At 41.7% G+C, this 16,338-nt stretch overlaps 3 non-coding genes across 3 annotated transcripts; 2 read left to right on the forward strand and 1 right to left on the reverse strand.

Annotated features, from left to right (window-relative positions):
* Positions 1-6,980: 6,980 nt before the first annotated feature.
* Positions 6,981-7,094, forward strand: LOC140310533 (U5 spliceosomal RNA). Its single transcript, XR_011916592.1, has one exon. It is a non-coding gene; the product is annotated as a U5 spliceosomal RNA (small nuclear RNA).
* Positions 7,095-7,402: 308 nt separating this feature from the next.
* Positions 7,403-7,586, forward strand: LOC140310389 (U2 spliceosomal RNA). Its single transcript, XR_011916465.1, has one exon. It is a non-coding gene; the product is annotated as a U2 spliceosomal RNA (small nuclear RNA).
* A 3,245-nt stretch (positions 7,587-10,831) lies between these two features.
* Positions 10,832-10,945, reverse strand: LOC140310607 (U5 spliceosomal RNA). Its single transcript, XR_011916660.1, has one exon. It is a non-coding gene; the product is annotated as a U5 spliceosomal RNA (small nuclear RNA).
* Positions 10,946-16,338: the final 5,393 nt, after the last annotated feature.

A 16,338-nucleotide genomic window follows, 5' to 3' on the forward strand; every position in this document is an offset into this window, starting at 1 on the left:
TCACACCTACTTGCAGCCGAACACAACCTCTCTCGCTTTTGATGATGTATGGACCGGCATTCTTACCTTTTCTAACACATTTTTCAGCAATTATGGTTGGAGATTCACACCTACTCACAGCCGAACAACTCCGCTCCCGCATTTGATGGTGTATAGTCGGGCATTCTCACCCTTTCTCATCAGCTTTTTGCAAATTATGATCTGACATTCACACCTACTTGCAGTCGAACAGCTCTGCTCCCGCTTTTGATTATGTATGGTTGGATATTCGAACCTTTTCTTAACTGCTTTTTACAAACTTTGGTTGGACGTTCACACCTTCTTGTAGCCGAACACATGCACTCCTGCTTTTGATGATGTATGGTTGGGCATTCGCACCTTTTTTTTACCCATTTTTCAGGTATTATGGGTGGACATTCACACCTTCTTGCAGCTGAACACCTCCTCTCCCACTTATGATCATGTGTGGTTTGATTTTCGAAAATTTTCTTTCATGTTTTCTAGCAATTATTGATGGACATTTAGACCTTCTTGCAGCTGAACACCACCTCTCCCGATATTGATTATGTATGGACCGGCATTTTTACCTTTTCTAACACATTTTTCAGCAATTATGGTTGGAGATTCACACCTACTCACAGCCGAACAACTCCGCTACCGCATTTGATAGTGTATAGTCGGGCATTCTCACCCTTTCTCATCAGCTTTTTGCAAATTATGATCTGACATTCACACCTACTTGCAGTCGAACAGCTCTGCTCCCGCTTTTGATTATGTTTGGTTAGATATTCGAACCTTTTCTTAACTGCTTTTTACAAACTTTGGTCGGACGTTCACAATATCTTGCAGCCGAACACCTCCGCTTCCGCTTTTGATGGTGTATATTCGGGCATACGAACCTTTTCTTACCCGCTTTTTACAAACCAAGGTCGGACTTTCACACCTTCTCTTAGCTGAACAACTCCGCTCCCTCTTTTGATGGTGTACAGTCGGGTAATTTAACCTTTTCTTACCCGCTTTTTACCATCTATGGTCGGACATTCACACCATCTTACAGCGGAACACCTCCGCTCCCTCTTTTGATGATGTATGGTTAGGCATTCGCACCTTTTCTTACCCATTTTTCAGTAATTATGGGTAGACATTCACACCTTCTTGCAGCTGAACACCTCCTCTCCCGCTTATGATCATGTGCAGTTTGATATTCGAAAATTTTCTTTCATGTTTTCTAGCAATTATTGATGGACATTCAGACCGTCTTGCAGCTGAACACCTCCGCTCCCACTTTTGATGGTGTATAGTCGGGCTTTCGAGCCTTTTCTTCCCCGGTTTTTACAAATTATGGTTGGACATTCAGACCTTCTTGCAGCCGAAAACCTCCACTCCCTCTTTTGATCATACATTGTCGGGCATTCGCACCTTTTCTTACCCGCTTTTTACAAACCATGGTCGGACTTTCACACCTTTTAGTAGCCGAACAACTCCGCTCCCGCTATTGATTGTGTACAGTCGGGTATTTTAACCTTTTCTTACCCGCTTTTTACCAACTATGGTTGGACATTCACACCTTCTTACAGCAGAACACCTCCGCTCCCTGTTTTGATTATGTATGGTTTGACATTCGCACCTTCTCTCACCCGCCTTTTACTATGGTCGGCCATTCACAGCTTCCTCTCCACCATACTTGTATGGTGGGATATTCACACCCACTTGCATCCGAAGACCTCCGCCCCCACTTTTGTTGATATTTAGTCGGTCATTCGCACCTTACCCGCTTTTGGCAAACTATGGCCTTCTTGCAGCCAAACACCTCTGATCTCGCTTTTGATGATGTAAGGTTGGGCATTCAGACCTTGCTTCACCTGCTTTTCACCAAATATAGTCGGACATTCACACCTTCTTGCAGCCGAACACTTCCGCTCCACCTTTTAGTGTTCTATCACACCTTTTTTTCACCGCATTTTATACATTATGGTTGGAAATTTTCAACCACTCTCATCCGAAGACCTCTCCTCCCGCTTTTGTTAATATATTTGAACTTTAGTCGGACATTCAAACCTTCTTGCAGCTGAACCACCTCCGCTCCCTGTTTTGATCATATATGGTCTGGCAATACTACCTTTTCTTACCCGTTTGTGAGTAATTATGGCTGGACATTCACACCTACTTGCAGCCGAACACAACCTCTCTCGCTTTTGATGATGTATGGACCGGCATTCTTACCTTTTCTAACACATTTTTCAGCAATTATGGTCGGAGATTCACACCTACTCACAGCCGAACAACTCCGCTCCCGCATTTGATGGTGTATAGTCGGGCATTCTCACCCTTTCTCATCAGCTTTTTGCAAATTATGATCTGACATTCACACCTACTTGCAGTCGAACAGCTCTGCTCCCGCTTTTGATTATGTATGGTTGGATATTCGAACCTTTTCTTAACTGCTTTTTACAAACTTTGGTTGAACGTTCACACCTTCTTGTAGCCGAACACATGCACTCCTGCTTTTGATGATGTATGGTTGGGCATTCGCACCTTTTTTTTACCCATTTTTCAGGTATTATGGGTGGACATTCACACCTTCTTGCAGCTGAACACCTCCTCTCCCACTTATGATCATGTGTGGTTTGATTTTCGAAAATTTTCTTTCATGTTTTCTAGCAATTATTGATGGACATTTAGACCTTCTTGCAGCTGAACACCACCTCTCCCGATTTTGATTATGTATGGACCGGCATTTTTACCTTTTCTAACACATTTTTCAGCAATTATGGTTGGAGATTCACACCTACTCACAGCCGAACAACTCCGCTACCGCATTTGATAGTGTATAGTCGGGCATTCTCACACTTTCTCATCAGCTTTTTGCAAATTATGATCTGACATTCACACCTACTTGCAGTCGAACAGCTCTGCTCCCGCTTTTGATTATGTATGGTTGGATATTCGAACCTTTTCTTAACTGCTTTTTACAAACTTTGGTCGGACGTTCACAATATCTTGCAGCCGAACACCTCCGCTTCCGCTTTTGATGGTGTATATTCGGGCATACGAACCTTTTCTTACCCGCTTTTTACAAACCAAGGTCGGACTTTCACACCTTCTCTTAGCTGAACAACTCCGCTCCCTCTTTTGATTGTGTACAGTCGGGTAATTTAACCTTTTCTTACCCGCTTTTTACCATCTATGGTCGGACATTCACACCGTCTTACAGCGGAACACCTCCGCTCCCTCTTTTGATGATGTATGGTTAGGCATTCGCACCTTTTCTTACCCATTTTTCAGTAATTATGGGTAGACATTCACACCTTCTTGCAGCTGAACACCTCCTCTCCCACTTATGATCATGTGTGGTTTGATTTTCGAAAATTTTCTTTCATGTTTTCTAGCAATTATTGATGGACATTTAGACCTTCTTGCAGCTGAACACCACCTCTCCCGATTTTGATGATGTATGGACCGGCATTTTTTCTTTTCTAACACATTTTTCAGCAATTATGGTTGGAGATTCACACCTACTCACAGCCGAACAACTCCGCTTCCGCATTTGATGGTGTATAGTCGGGCATTCTCACCCTTTCTCATCAGCTTTTTGCAAATTATGATCTGACATTCACACCTACTTGCAGTCGAACAGCTCTGCTCCCGCTTTTGATTATGTTTGGTTAGATATTCGAACCTTTTCTTAACTGCTTTTTACAAACTTTGGTCGGACGTTCACAATATCTTGCAGCCGAACACCTCCGCTTCCGCTTTTGATGGTGTATATTCGGGCATACGAACCTTTTCTTACCCGCTTTTTACAAACCAAGGTCGGACTTTCACACCTTCTCTTAGCTGAACAACTCCGCTCCCTCTTTTGATTGTGTACAGTCGGGTAATTTAACCTTTTCTTACCCGCTTTTTACCATCTATGGTCGGACATTCACACCGTCTTACAGCGGAACACCTCCGCTCCCTCTTTTGATGATGTATGGTTAGGCATTCGCACCTTTTCTTACCCATTTTTCAGTAATTATGGGTAGACATTCACACCGTCTTGCAGCTGAACACCTCCGCTCCCACTTTTGATGGTGTATAGTCGGGCTTTCGAGCCTTTTCTTCCCCGGTTTTTACAAATTATGGTTGGACATTCAGACCTACTTGCAGCCGAAAACCTCCACTCCCTCTTTTGATCATACATTGTCGGGCATTCGCACCTTTTCTTACCCGCTTTTTACAAACCATGGTCGGACTTTCACACCTTTTAGTAGCCGAACAACTCCGCTCCCGCTATTGATTGTGTACAGTCGGGTATTTTAACCTTTTCTTACCAGCTTTTTACCAACTATGGTTGGACATTCACACCTTCTTACAGCAGAAGACCTCCGCTCCCTGTTTTGATTATGTATGGTTTGACATTCGCACCTTCTCTCACCCGCCTTTTACTATGGTCGGCAATTCACAGCTTCCTCTCCACCATACTTGTATGGTGGGATATTCACACCCACTTGCATCCGAAGACCTCCGCCCCCACTTTTGTTGATATTTAGTCGGTCATTCGCACCTTACCCGCTTTTGGCAAACTATGGCCTTCTTGCAGCCAAACACCTCTGATCTCGCTTTTGATGATGTAAGGTTGGGCATTCAGACCTTGCTTCACCTGCTTTTCACCAAATATAGTCGGACATTCACACCTTCTTGCAGCCGAACACTTCCGCTTTTAGTGTTCTATGAGGCATTCACATATTTTTTTTCACCTTATTTTATAGATTATGGTTGGAAATTCTCACCCACTCTCATCCGAAGACCTCTCCTCCCGCTTTTGTTAATATATAGTCGGGCATTCGAACCTTTTCTTACCATTTTTTTACAAATTATGGTCGAACATTCACACCTACTTGCAGCTGAATACTTCCGCTCCACCTTTTAGGTATGTATGGTTGGCATTTGCACCTCTTTTTATACTGATTGCTGAAGATTAAGTTGTTCTTTCTCAAACTACAAATTTTTTTTAATTGTTGAAACTTGATTTGAAGTGGATAAATAAGGAGGACAAACAGTTTTAAGTCAGGCTGATAGAAGGAATTAATTTTATAGCAAAATCTGTATTTCGTCATATGTCGAGAGATGCTTATTGCTGAAGAAGTTCTTTCTCATTCTACAAAGTACAACGTTGTTTATCGTTGAAACTTGATTAGACATGAATAAATATGAAGGACAAAGCAGTCTTAACTTGGTTTGAGTTAATGAATTCGTTTTATAGGAGAATCCGAATTCGTGCATAACTCATAAAATAGAGCTTATTTTCGGATTCCTGAAGAATGAGTCTGGTTCTTTCTCATAATACAAAGTTTGTTGTTTATTGTTGAAACTTCATCAGAAGTGAAGAAATAAATTAATGCCTATCAACAAATGTGGGATCTAAACTCTAGTGCTTCCTCTAAAATAAAATAAATAAAAATAAACAAATTCCTCTAAAATCCTTTCTCAATTTAGAAATCTGTGTGTGTAAGTCACAACACCCGTGACACCAAAACGGCTTTCTTTTCTCTACACTCTGCACTATGAGCACACACACCAAATCAGAAAGGCTTTTTCTTTTCTACATTATGGACTGTGGGGACACAAAACCGCTCTCTCTCTTTTTTTTTTTTAATCGTGTGCCAGGGCGTTGTCTCACGTATTAGATTATGCTTAAGATACGAATGGGTTTATCAGTCACATCAGAATCCATACATACTGATCCTCCCGTAATAAAATGGTCGGATCTTATCAAACACACTTTGTTTCTTGTGACAATCAAGTCAGCGAAACAGCGTATACACGTCAAGACACTGAATCAAGTTTGCCACAAGAACTCATAAGTTTGGCAGTATTGCTCTGCCGTCAGCAATCATACACCCATTTTATTTTCGTGAGACATGTGCAAGCACCTGTTCATCTACTCTTCTATCACTATGAATTAGTTTATCTATTATCAATAAGGATACTTCTACAACTACTATCAAAGTATGTCCAGACTTCTTATGTTGTCAGTTGCTATATATGAATAAGTGGGTAGCTACTGACAAGCATTAAGCATGTCACACAGCCCAAACATATAACATTTCAGGACACACCACACAGTTAACAACCACAGTGAAGTGTCAAAGCCCAAACATTCAACAGGACACTTACACAACACATTCAAATCAAACAGTCAGACAACATACAAGAACATATACCCCAGCCGGCATTGCTCCCTGCCTATTTTCCTACAGCTCACTATGTGTGCGCACACCTTTATTCACAAACTCTTCAACTTATACTCTTTTACCGAAGCTGCTACAGCTCGATTGGCCGAATACCCTTAGATCCTATTTCGGTGAATTTGACATCTGCCTTACATGTAACAGATTAGCGGTTTAGCAGTTTTAATTTAGTTTGAGTGAAGGAATTCATTTTATAGCAAAATCCGAAATCGTGAAGCACTCATGAAAGTAAGCTTATTCTCGGATTCCTGAAACTTTAGATTTGCTCTTTCTTTTACTGCAAAGTACAACGTTGTTTTTTTTGTTTAAATCTTTCTAGACATGGTAAATATGAACGACAAAGCAGTTTTAACATAGTTTGAGTGAAGGAATTCATTTTATAGATAAAATCCCAAGAGTCTGCAGAGAAAAGAGAGTGAATGCGAAGTAGACTTTAACACGGCTATGGGAGCGAGCCGAGTGTCGGCTAACCGGGAGAATTGCTTGAAAGAAACGCGACACCGAATGAGCGGTCAGAACAAAGCCTCAATACGGGATTCTCGTGGTGTTTGTGGCTGCCTTGTCTTTTGCACAGAGTAAAAGACAAGGCAGTCATCGAATAGGGCCCGATTGTTCCTACTTGGTCAGCCGAGGAGCAAGGGGGGGGGGGGGGGGGGGGCGCAAGCGTCTCAACCAAGCAAAGCTCACCATGGGGAAGGTGGCTATACCAACTAGCCTGATGCCCTGCTCCCGCAGTGACGGATAATCGTACTCTGGTTTCTCTTCATAACATACAAGTCTTTCGCCTTTTACTAAAGACTTCCGTGGAGAGCAGCACTAATGAGTTGTTTCTATTATTGGCAGGCTTTACCTTTGCGGGTGAAGCCCTTTCTGTCTGTGCAAAAGAAATCTTGCTACTCTGCAGAGTGACTTCTCTGAGTAGAGTCGCCTTACTTGTTGCGACTGTGCCGATGTTCGAAGCTGGAGTGCAAAGTTGTTGCTTGAATGGTGCTTGCTGGAGCATGCGGGAGTGCAAAGTTATACCATTTAAAAGGGCTGAAGAGTGCTCAGTGCAGCGGGTGGGCGGAGGTGCAACGTGACACTCTGGCCACCTATGGCCATAAAAAGAACACTGCTACAAGTGCGCATTGTGCCAGCAAGGGCCCTCGGACCTGAAACAGTGGACAGTTATCGCTTCTCGGCCTTTTGGCTAAGATCAAGTGTAGTATCTGTTCTTATCAGTTTAATATGTCCTCTATACGAGGACAACATATTAAATGGATTTTTAAGAATAGGAGTTGAAAAAGAAGCTTGCTCCGTTCACTCCAAGCCTCGACCCGGTACTGCAGTGCCGCTGGGAACGGTGCGCTCTCCTCTGCTCTTGTGAAAAAGCAAACAGCGGTGCAGGATGGAAGTTTCAGGGAGCCCAAGATGAAACTTTCTTTTAATCTGCTGAGAAAAGAGAGTGAATGCGAAGTGGACTTTAACACGGCTCTGGGAGCGAGCCGAGTGCGGGCTAACCGGGAGAATTGCTTGAAAGAAACGCGACACCGAATGAGTGGTCAGAACAAAGCCTCAATACGGTGTTCCCGTGGTGTTTGTGGCTGCCTTGTCTTTTGCACAGAGTAAAAGACAAGGCAGCCATCGAATAGATTGTTTCTACTTGGTCAGCCGAGGAGCAGGGGGGGGGGGGCAAGCGTCTCAACCAAGCAAAGCTCACCAAGTAGGAACAATCGGGCCCTTTTCGATGGCTGCAACACCTGAAAGAGATATTGATGCGAGACCCGATCAAATGCTTTTTCAAAGTCTAAATTTAAGATGACAAGCCGGGTGTTTCTGTCTCTAGCGTAATCAATGATGTCTCGAATCAGTACGAGGCTGTCGGTGAGTTGTCTCCCTGAGATGGCACAAGCTTGGTCTGGGTGAATTACCTCCTCTAAAACAGAGGACATCCGTGTCGCTAAAACCTTGCTAAAAAGTTTACAGTCAAAGTTTAAAAGTGTGATGGGCCTCCAATTCTTTAGGTCAGTCTTATCATTTTTTTTATAAAGTAGAGTCACTATTCCCACTCTAAAACTGTCAGGCAGTCGGTCGAGTTTTTCAAAATCTTTAAAAACATCTAAAATGTCTGATGATAAAAGGTCCCAATAGGTCAGATAGAATTCTGCAGGAAGCCCGTCTAAACCCGGAGCTCGACTTCTCTTAAAACCTGTTAGGCATTTTTTTAACTCTAAAGCAGTAAAATTCTGTGTCAAGTGTGCATTCTCTTTTACGGTTTTGTCAACGAATTTTAAGATTTCTGCCGATGTTTCCAAGTGCACTGGTTTCTCTTTGTACATGTTACTATAAAAGGTATGTACAGTTTCAATCATCTCTTGTGTGGATTTTGTTAAAAACCCATCTTCTCTTTTTAGATTTTGAATACACTCCTTTTTATTTATAACTTTCTTTCTTTTTCACCTTCCTCAATTTCCTGCTCCCTGCTTCTTACAAAAATTCCTTTACTCTTTATTTCTGCTAAAACTGACATTTCCTTTTTGACATCTTTGATTTCTTCTTTAAAGTCTATGCCACACTGATTTAGTTTAAAGTAGCGCTGTAAGCGTTTATGTAGTCCCATCATACATCTATTCTCTTTCCTTTTTTTACGTTTACCTTGCTGTTTAAAAAAAGTCTGGGTCGTTTCCTTCACCATTTCCCACCATTGTGCATGTGTTTCGTAGAGGTCTTGAAGGGTCTGCCACTCTTTATAACATTCCCTGTACTGACTGACTATGATTTCATCCTCCAACAGGGAACAGTTGAGTTTCCACAGACCACTTCCTACCGTCACACCAGAAGGGGGTGAAAGGGTGCAGGAGAGCATAAGGTGGTCTGAAAAGAAAACAGGGGTTAATCTAACATCAGTGGGTGGGCAATCTCTAGTAAAGAAATAATCAATGCGAGAGGCTCTGGTGCCATCATGACTAAACCAGGTGAAGCCCTCCTCTCTGGGATGCATGGTTTTAAAACAGTCAGTAAGCTTAAAATCCCTGCATATGCCCTGAAGTAAAATCGAAGTCTTATCCACTTTAAAATCTACCCCTGCTCTTTTTCTATCTTTCCTGCTCAAGATACAGTTAAAATCCCCTCCTACAACTAAAGGTACTTGCCCTAGCATGTAAAGCTGTATATCTTCTAAAAGGTCATACCTTTCATTTTTTCCATTGAAACCATAAATATTTAAGAGGTTAAAGTCTTGCCCCATAAAATTCAAGTGTGCTAAAAGTGCCCGTCCGTCTCTCACCACTGTGCTACCTTTCACCAGAACATGCAGATTTTTAATTAGAATGGCCACACCATAATTTTGATTTTGATTTGAGCCACTCCATATCGATAAATGGGGCCACATTTCCTCCCATTGTCTATGGTTTTTTAAAAAAGGTAGTCCACATTCTTGTATTAAAAACACATCTGATTTTATGGAGTCTAAGAAGGATAAAATACTCTGGGCTCTTGTCTTTGATTTCACACTTCTCACATTTAGTGTTGAGAAGGTGAGAACCATTAAAAGCATAAAGGAAAGTAGGTATGTCATTTTCGTTTTTCTAAGTTATCAAAACAAATTACACACAGGTTATTTCTTGGGAAACTAGCTCTTCCTTCATTTCTTTAGGTGAAAAGTGAGTAGGGTGATCTATATTTCCTTTTCGGACTCTCGGTGTTGGCCTCTGACGCAATGTTGCATTTAACTTTGAGTCCCTGGGGGTTGATTGCAGAGCTGAAGTTAAAAAGGAGACCTCATTTGGTGAGTCGGAGGGGAAGACTCTAGGTTCTTCCACTGAAGAACTGTCTGAAAGGGACCTAACCCTTCCCCTCTTCTCTGATACCACTGGGGAATCAGAGGCTCAGATGCCGTCCTCTTCGGCTGTTGACCTTCGGGGAGGTGAGTATCTTCACTAGACTCACCTGTCTGCTCTTCCTCCTCATTTAGCGTAGCTCCACCCTCTGCCTGTGAATTCTCACAGACTTCAACACTGAGTGGTGAGGCCTCTACAGGCCCCTCCCCTTTTTGCTCCTCACTTCCAATCCAAGCTTTTGGCGGGAAGTTTGAATTTATTGGGTCAACCTCTTCACTTTGTTCACCAACTGCCACCTTTGGTCCTTCTCTTTGTTGGCTTGACTGTGGCTTTACCGTCTTTAATTTGTTGGCAAAAGATTTAGGGCAATCTCTGAAGAGGTAATTTAATTCTCCACAGAGATTACATTTCCTGCCATTTGGACACTCTCCAAAAGTTTGCCCAATTTCTCTGCTCTTCCCACATAACACCTTGGTACAAGCCTCAACCAGGTGCCCATGCTCACCACACTTGCGGCAGAACTTGGGCTGCCCCTGGTAGTGGATGTAACCTCGGTTTTCAAGGTGGCCAGAGTGTCGCCCACCCGCTGCACTGAGCACTCTTCAGCCCTTTTAAATGGTATAACTTTGCACTCCCGCACGCTCCAGCAAGCACCATTCAAGCAACAACTTTGCACTCCAGCTTCGAACATCGGCACAGTCGCAACAAGTAAGGCGACTCTACTCAGAGAAGTCACTCTGCACAGTAAGAAGATTTCTTTTGCACTGACAGAAAGGGCTTCACCCGCAAAGGTAAAGCCTGCCAAAAATAGAAACAACTCATTAGTGCTGCTCTCCACAGAAATCTTTAGTAAAAGGCGAAAGACTTGTACGTTATGAAGAGAAACCAGAGTACGATTATCCGTCACTGCGGGAGCAGGGCATCAGGCTAGTTGGCATAGCCACCTTCCCCATGGTGAGCTTTGCTTGGTTGAGACGCTTGCTCCCCCCCCCCTTGCTCCTCGGCTGACCAACTAGGAAAAATCGGGCCCTATTCGGTGGCTGCCTTGTCTTCTACTCTGTGCAAAAGACAAGGCAGCAACAAAAACACCACGAGAATCCCGTATTGAGGCTTTGTTCTGATCGCTCATTCGGTGTCGCGTTTCTTTCAAGCAATTCTCCCGGTTAGCCCACACTCGGCTCGCTCCCATAGCCGTGTTAAAGTCCACTTCGCATTCACTCTCTTTTCTCAGCAGACTCTTGGGATTTTATCTATAAAATGAATTCCTTCACTCAAACTATGTGAAAACTGCTTTGTCCTTAATATTTACCATGTCTAGAAAGATTTAAACAAAAAAAACAACGTTGTACTTTGCAGTAAAAGAAAGAGCAAATCTAAAGTTTCAGGAATCCGAGAATAATCTTACTTTCATGAGTTCTTCACGATTTCGGATTTTGCTATAAAATGAATTCCTTCACTCATACTAAATTAAAACTGCTAAATCGCTAATCTGTTATATGTAAGGCAGATGTCAAATTCACCGAAATAGGATCAAAGGGTATTCGGCCAATCGAGCTGTAGCAGCTTCGGTAAAAGAGTATAAGTTGAAGAGTTTGTGAATAAAGGTGTGCGCACACATAGTGAGCTGTACGAAAATAGGCAGGGAGCAATGCCGGCTGGGGTATATGTTCTTGTATGTTGTCTGACTGTTTGATTTGAATGTGTTGTGTAAGTGTCCTGTTGAATGTTACATGTTTGGGCTTTGACACGCTTCACTGTGGTTGTTAACTGTGTGGTGTGTCCTGAAATGTTATATGTTTGGGCTGTGTGACATGCTTAATGCTTGTCAGTAGCTACCCACTTATTCATATATAGCAACTGACAACATAAGAAGTCCGGACACACTTTGATAGTAGTTGTAGAAGTATCCTTATTGATAATAGATCACTAATTCATAGTGATAGAACAGTAGATGAACAGGTGCTTGCACATGTCTCACGAAAATAAAATGGGTGTATGATTGCTGACGGCAGAGCAATACTGCCAAACTTATGAGTTCTTGTGGCAAACTTGATTCAGTGTCTTGACGTGTATACGCTGTTTCGCTGACTTGATTGTCACAAGAAACAAAGTGTGTTTGATAAGATCCGACCATTTTATTACGGGAGGATCAGTATGTATGGATTCTGATGTGACTGATAAACCCATTCGTATCTTAAGCATAATCTAATACGTGAGACAACGCCCTGGCACACGATAAAAAAAAAAAAAGAGAGAGAGCGGTTTTGTGTCCCCACAGTCCATAATGTAGAAAAGAGAGAAAAAAGCCTTTCTGATTTGGTGTGTGTGCTCATAGTGCAGAGTGTAGAGAAAAGAAAGCCGTTTTGGTGTCACGGGTGTTGTGACTTACACACACACATTTCTAAATTGAGAAAGGAAATTATTTTAGAGGAAGCACTAGAGTTTAGATCCCACATTTGTTGATAGGCATTAATTTATTTCTTCACTTCTGATGAAGTTTCAACAATAAACAACAAACTTTGTATTATGAGAAAGAACCAGACTCATTCTTCAGGAATCCGAAAATAAGCTCTATTTTATGAGTTATGCACGAATTCGGATTCTCCTCTAAAACAAATTCATTAACTCAAACCAAGTTAAGACTGCTTTGTCCTTCATATTTATTCATGTCTAATCAAGTTTCAACGATAAACAACGTTGTACTTTGTAGAATGAGAAAGAACTTCTTCAGCAATAAGCATCTCTCGACATATGACGAAATACAGATTTTGCTATAAAATTAATTCCTTCTATCAGCCTGACTTAAAACTGTTTGTCCTCTTATTTATCCACTTCAAATCAAGTTTCAACAATTAAAAAAAAATTGTAGTTTGAGAAAGAACAACTCAGTATAAAAAGAGGTGTAAATGCCAACCATACATACCTAAAAGGTGGAGCGGAAGTATTCAGCTGCAAGTAGGTGTGAATGTTCGACCATAATTTGTAAAAAGCGGGTAAGAAAAGGTTCGAATGCCCGACTATATATTAACAAAAGCGGGAGGAGAGGTCTTCGGATGAGAGTGGGTGAGAATTTCCAACCATAATCTATAAAATACGGTGAAAAAATATATGTGAATGCCTCATAGAACACTAAAAGCGGAAGTGTTCGGCTGCAAGAAGGTGTGAATGTCCGACTATATTTGGTGAAAAGCAGGTGAAGCAAGGTCTGAATGCCCAACCTTACATCATCAAAAGCGAGATCAGAGGTGTTTGGCTGCAAGAAGGCCATAGTTTGCCAAAAGCGGGTAAGGTGCGAATGACCGACTAAATATCAACAAAAGTGGGGGCGGAGGTCTTCGGATGCAAGTGGGTGTGAATATCCCACCATACAAGTATGGTGGAGAGGAAGCTGTGAATGGCCGACCATAGTAAAAGGCGGGTGAGAGAAGGTGCGAATGTCAAACCATACATAATCAAAACAGGGAGCGGAGGTGTTCTGCTGTAAGAAGGTGTGAATGTCCAACCATAGTTGGTAAAAAGCGGGTAAGAAAAGGTTAAAATACCCGACTGTACACAATCAATAGCGGGAGCGGAGTTGTTCTTCTACTAAAAGGTGTGAAAGTCCGACCATGGTTTGTAAAAAGCGGGTAAGAAAAGGTGCGAATGCCCGACAATGTATGATCAAAAGAGGGAGTGGAGGTTTTTCGGCTGCAAGATCTGAATGTCCAACCATAATTTGTAAAAACCGGGGAAGAAAAGGCTCGAAAGCCCGACTATACACCATCAAAAGTGGGAGCGGAGGTGTTCAGCTGCAAGACGGTCTGAATGTCCATCAATAATTGCTAGAAAACATGAAAGTAAATTTTCGAATATCAAACTGCACATGATCATAAGCGGGAGAGGAGATGTTCAGCTGCAAGAAGGTGTGAATGTCTACCCATAATTACTGAAAAATGGGTAAGAAAAGGTGCGAATGCCTAACCATACATCATCAAAAGAGGGAGCGGAGGTGTTCCGCTGTAAGACGGTGTGAATGTCCGACCATAGATGGTAAAAAGCGGGTAAGAAAAGGTTAAATTACCCGACTGTACACAATCAAAAGAGGGAGCGGAGTTGTTCAGCTAAGAGAAGGTGTGAAAGTCCGACCATGGTTTGTAAAAAGCGGGTAAGAAAAGGTTCGTATGCCCGAATATACACCATCAAAAGCGGAAGCGGAGGTGTTCGGCTGCAAGATATTGTGAACGTCCGACCAAAGTTTGTAAAAAGCAGTTAAGAAAAGGTTCGAATATCTAACCAAACATAATCAAAAGCGGGAGATGAGCTGTTCGACTGGAAGTATGTGTGAATGTCAGATCATAATTTGCAAAAAGCTGATGAGAAAGGGTGAGAATGCCCGACTATACACCATCAAATGCGGTAGCGGCGTTGTTCGGCTGTGAGTAGGTGTGAATCTCCAACCATAATTGCTGAAAAATGTGTTAGAAAAGGTAAAAATGCCGGTCCATACATCATCAAAATCGGGAGAGGTGGTGTTCAGCTGCAAGAAGGTCTAAATGTCCATCAATAATTGCTAGAAAACATGAAAGAAAATTTTCGAAAATCAAACCACACATGATCATAAGTGGGAGAGGAGGTGTTCAGCTGCAAGAAGGTGTGAATGTCCACCCATAATACCTGAAAAATGGGTAAAAAAAAGGTGCAAATGCCCAACCATACATCATCAAAAGCAGGAGTGCATGTGTTCGGCTACAAGAAGGTGTGAACGTCCAACCAAAGTTTGTAAAAAGCAGTTAAGAAAAGGTTCGAATATCCAACCATACATAATCAAAAGCGGGAGCAGAGCTGTTCGACTGCAAGTAGGTGTGAATGTCAGATCATAATTTGCAAAAAGCTGATGAGAAAGGGTGAGAATGCCCGACTATACACCATCAAATGCGGGAGCGGAGTTGTTCGGCTGTGAGTAGGTGTGAATCTCCGACCATAATTGCTGAAAAATGTGTTAGAAAAGGTAAGAATGCCGGTCCATACATCATCAAAAGCGAGAGAGGTTGTGTTCGGCTGCAAGAAGGTGTGAATGTCCAGCCATAATTACTCACAAACGGGTAAGAAAAGGTACTATTGCCAGACCATATATGATCAAAACAGGGAGCGGAGGTGGTTCAGCTGCAAGAAGGTTTGAATGTCCGACTAAAGTTTGTAAAAAGCGGGCAAGACAAGGTGTGAATGCCCGACAATGTATGATCAAAAGAGGAGCGGAGGTTTTCGGCTGCAAGAAGGTCTGAATGTCCACCCATAATTACTGAAAAATGGGTAAGAAAAGGTGCGAAAGCCCAACCGCACATGATCATAAGTGGATGAGAAGGTGTTCGACTGCAAGTAGGTGTGAATGTAAGATCATAATTTGTAAAAAGCGGGTAAGAAAAGGTAAGAATGCCTAACCATAAATTATCAAAAGCGGCAGCAGAGTTTCGGCTGGTATTTATCAATGTCTAGATAGATTTCAACAAAAAACAACGTTGTACTTTGCAGTAAAAGAAAGAGCAAATCAAAAGTTTTAGGAATCCGAGAATAAGCTTATTTTCATGAGTTCTGCACGATTTCGGATTTTATGTCTAAAATGAATTCATTCACTCAAACCAAGTTAAAACTGCATTTTCCTTCATATTTATCAATGTCTAGATCGACTTCAACAAAGAACAACATTGTATTTTGCAGTAGAAGAAAGAGCAAAACTGAAGGATCAGGAATCCGAGAATAAGCTTCTTTTCATACGTTCTGCATGATTTGGGATTTTATGTATAAAATGAATTCCTTCACTCAAACTAAGTTAACACTGCTTTGTCCTTCATATGTACCCATTTCTACATATATTTCAAGCATAAACTTCCTCATACTACCCTGAATGAGAAAGAACCACACTTGTGATTAAGCCATACGCCCCTTTTGAGGAGTTCTGCATGATTTGGGATTTTATCTATAAAATCAATTCCTTCAATCAAACTATGTTAAAACGGCTTTTACCTTCATATTTATCAATGTCTCGATAGATTTAAACAAAAAAACAACGTTGTACTTTGCAGTAAAAGAAAGAGCCAATCAAAAGTTTTAGGAATCCGAGAATAAGCTTATTTTCATGAGTTCTGCACGATTTCGGATTTTATGTATATATATATATATATATATAAATATATATATATATATAAAGAAAGAGCAACACTGAAGGATCAGGAATCTGAGAATAAGCTTATTTTCTTATGGGCAAGTGGGAACTGCTTTGTCCTTCATATTTATCAATGTGTAGATGGATT

This window comes from Leuresthes tenuis, unplaced genomic scaffold, assembly GCF_036924035.1.
Source record: "Leuresthes tenuis unplaced genomic scaffold, fLeuTen1.0.hap1 SCAF_6, whole genome shotgun sequence".
In the NCBI taxonomy this organism is placed as follows: domain Eukaryota; kingdom Metazoa; phylum Chordata; class Actinopteri; order Atheriniformes; family Atherinopsidae; genus Leuresthes; species Leuresthes tenuis.